This window comes from Rutidosis leptorrhynchoides, chromosome 4, assembly GCF_046630445.1.
Source record: "Rutidosis leptorrhynchoides isolate AG116_Rl617_1_P2 chromosome 4, CSIRO_AGI_Rlap_v1, whole genome shotgun sequence".
Classification (NCBI taxonomy): Eukaryota; Viridiplantae; Streptophyta; class Magnoliopsida; order Asterales; family Asteraceae; genus Rutidosis; species Rutidosis leptorrhynchoides.
In genome coordinates, this window is record NC_092336.1 from 340,581,363 (window position 1) to 340,585,731 (window position 4,369).

Consider the following 4,369-nt stretch of genomic DNA (forward strand, 5'->3'; position numbering starts at 1 on the left):
TTTTTTCTTCATTATGCCACTTGTCAAATCTTGACTTGGATTCTGATCGGTCAATATCCGAATATGAAATTGGACTTGGATGAAAATAATTGTTCTTTGGTGAACATATATGTATATGTGTGAATTTGAGCAGTGTTGTTAATGATCGCTGGATCTGAATTGAAGAATGTACAGTGTAACTTATTAATGTGAAATTTAAATATTCATCGGGTATTACCTACCCGTTAAAATATTTTCATCATTAACAGTTTGTACGAAAGAATTTTTAATCACCATTTTTATGAGAATATATATACATATATATTTTCTTCAGATGTAATTATGGATTTAACGAGTTAATATAATATTAGACTCATTTAATTTTCAGTTTGAGCTAGAATAAGTAATCCCTAAAACTATTAGGATCCACATATTCTTCGCAGAATATTGATGAAGGTATGGATCAATACTCCATCGTTAATTATTAGGATCCACATATTCTTCGCAGAATATTAATGAAGTTATGGATCAATACTTCATTGTTCATTGCTGTTGGTACTCCTTGGTATCCATGGTGCGTATGATGTTGATGTTCGTGGAACAGATTGTGAAATTGAGGCTTGGGATGCGGATGTTGTTGTTGGTGTACTGTTGGTGCCAGTGATGTTGCTGAAGCTGGTACGTTTTACACCATACTTTTCAAGACTACAACTCGGGTGCGAAACTCGTTGACTTATTACTACGGGATGATTGTCGATCGGAACGAGCGGATGAATAATGTTCAGAATTGTGGATAGAATATAATCTTGTCAAGTTACCCCGGAAATGAGACTGAAAATGGTGTCTCGAACAGGTTCGCCAGTAAATGCTTCAGGTTCATTGTCAAAAGGTGAATTCGGTTGGTGGAAGGGATTGCCTTCTGCGCGTCTCCATTGATTAAGTCGACTATGAATCCATCAGATGAATTGGGGATGGATGATTGGTTGATTCATTCTGGTGTCGTTGCTTCCGGAGCTTAGATGACTATCCATTCTGAATAACTGTCGGGATAATTATCGGAATAGCTGTCGGAATCCAAGGGACTCGATCTAGTTGAGGGTTCCTTTTTGCACGATTGAATGAAGGATTTCTCGATAGGAAATGATTTTTGGATATCGGATGATATCCTAATTACATAAAATACCTATGTATATAGAACAAAAGATTTCGTAGATTAAGGAGGAATTTACGAAATATATCAGGCATAGTTTATGGTAACAGATACGCTAAGATATGGATTAGCAGATACGCTAAGATATGAATTTTGTCTATACACTATACATGCAATCAATGCAGTAAGATGTGTCTAGACTAAGAATGATAAGCAGGAAATTTTTTTGACAAGAATGATAAACAAAACTTTTGACATGCGGACCAGGTTCAAGTCCAGACTTACTAATATAACCTAACAACTACTAGGTCGAAGTCCAGACTTCACTAATGCATCCTAACAACTAGCTGTTAGTCACACAAATGCAGACTCACTAATGCATCCTAACAACTACATGTTAGACACACTAATGCAGACTCATTAATGCATCCTAACAACTACCTGTTAAACACACTAATGCAGACCTGGTTCGCTAAGACCACCGCTCTGATACCATATGTCATACCCCGTCCAAAATCTTCCGAACGAATACAATAACACATGGTACATTCAATGAATGACTCCATGTAATATGAGCAAATGCATAGCGGAAGGTTTCTTTCATACCTGAGAATAAACATGCTTTCAAGTGTCAACCAAAAGGTTGGTGAGTTCATAGGTTTATCTTAAAACAATAAAATTCATCATTTTGATAGACCACAAAATTTAAATGATGCATGGCACAAATGGGCCTGAATCCTATACCCACCTGAAATGTACATGCGATATCTTTTAAATACAGTACATCTTTCTCGTGTACAAAACCATTTTCATAAATCATAGTAACCGTACACATATTGTCATAACCCGACCTTAACCATAAGAACGAGTTAGATAACGTATGATTTCATTGCGAGGTATTGACCTCTATATGCGACATTTTTAAAAGAACAACTGCATTTATTTTACATTACAAACCATAACTCTTATGTTAATACAAGCTTTAGACAATATAAAGATGATTATTGTTTAGCGATAATCTTAGACTTACAAACTTTACATGTGATGATAACAATACGATTTCTAGCATATTTTACATTACAATTCCTCGGATATGCAGTTTTATTTTTGACACAAATATGCATACTCAAGATCTTGCTTAAATTCAACATGTTGCAGCGGAAGCTTTTAGTTATCACCTGAGAATAGACATGTTTAAAATGTCAACATAAAGTTGGTGAGATATAGGTTTAATGCCGGCAGCGGTATAAATATAGACCACAAGATTTCATATGTAAACATTTTAATAAAAATATTCTAAGTGGTTGAGCACTTGGTAACCATACTTAACATTTAATCACGTCGCATATTCCCTTTATTATGAAATCTTACTAAACCGTACCAAGTGTAGTCACGAAACGAAGTACTGTGCAACCGTTGAATACTGGTCGTCCAGTCCGTTTGGGGTTGTCAGGCCCGATAGATCTATCAACAGGATTCGCGTTTACAATACCGCTGTAAATATTAGTTACCAAGCTACAGGGAAGTATGCCAGTGGTACAACTCAACGTAGAATATATTTTTCAGTTACTTGTGTCCATATCGTAAAACATAAAATACATGTATTCTCATCCCGAAATATTTAGAGTTTAAAAGTGGGACTATATACTCACTTTTGCCTTGAAAGTATATATATTTTGACTTGGTCTCCGGTTGATATCACGAACCTATCCATATATAATTTATCAATATATTTTCATTTTAAACAATCGTCACATATATATATATATATACTTATAATACTTTTAATGTCTTCTTAGTCCGTAGTTAGCAATTCAATTTTTAATGGTTCATATTTAGGTGTTTAATAAATAAATAAAACCCCCATCGAAATAAATAAAACCCCCATCGTATTCGTATTGGTCGGGATTAATCTTGACCCACGGTACCGGTGTTGTCAAATGACGTGTTGCGTACATAAAGTACCGGTGTTGTCAAATGACGTGTTGCGTACAATCATGGGATCTTATGATTAATCTTCTCGTATTATTTACGGGTGATCCTGAAATATATAAAATTAAATTATGAGTACATATATATATATATAATATCATGTTATTTTAGAAAGATGTGATTTATTTAATTTTTCTCCAATTATTTTCGTGGCTAAACTAGTTTTGGATATCCGATTTTGTTTTGGTCATAGTTTCTTCGTTACAACTCCGTTTTCGTTGGTTCAACTTGCCAAGTCCTTGGATCGAGTCCCTCTTTAAGAATATAAACTGTAAATACCTTAGTTTGTATTCAAAATCACAGGTCATAGGTCAACTTTGGTGAAACTTATGAAGTTAATCATTTTCCATCATGTAAACAACCTTAAATGATTATTTTTCTAAAAATACTTATACTTTGAGTTAAATCATGAAATTTTTATGTGTTATCATATTCATAGTAAATATCATTTTTCCAGAAAATAAACCTCCAATTCAAGGTTCAAGATAGTTTTTAATTATCCAACCCAAAACAGCCCCCGGTTGCACTCCGACGTCGTAAAAACAGTTTTTAAGGTGTTCTTTGAAAAACCAAGTTATACCTTGTTAAATTAGAATATATTTATGATATATTACAGGTCTTGAAGTATTTTAAAAGTTAAGTTAGAAGGATCTATTTAGTTTGCAAACAAGTTTGAAAACATTCAAACTATGTTCTTGTTGTTAAAATTTTATACCATAAAATAAGATAACTATATATATATGAATCGAATAAGGTTATGAACAAAGTTACTACCTCAAGTTACTTGGACAAGGTTGCTGTAAAAGAGAAGTAAAAACCTAGAATCAAAAGAGTGGTGGAGTTGGATGAAAGATTGGAAATAAACTTGTATTCTTGAAAGGATTATTGAAGTGTTCTTGGAAGGTTTTTCTTATGATGATTAAGGCTTGTTTCTATGGCTAGATCTTCATGGTTTCTTGCTGAATTGATGAGGGTTTCTTATGGCTTTCAAGTAGGTATGTTAGAGAGTAATTTGGAAGTGATAATGGTGAACTAGAATTGATATGGGGAAGGCCATATAAAACGTGAATGGGGGGGGACATGGACAAGTTTTCCTTTTGTTATTTTGTATGACTTTCAATGCTAGCATCCAATTTATAATTACCTTACACATAAGGCATGAACAAGGGCTGGTTGGTGGTGATTTGATGTGTATATACCAATAGTAAATACGTATAGAAGCTAGGTATGATACGAATACATATACTC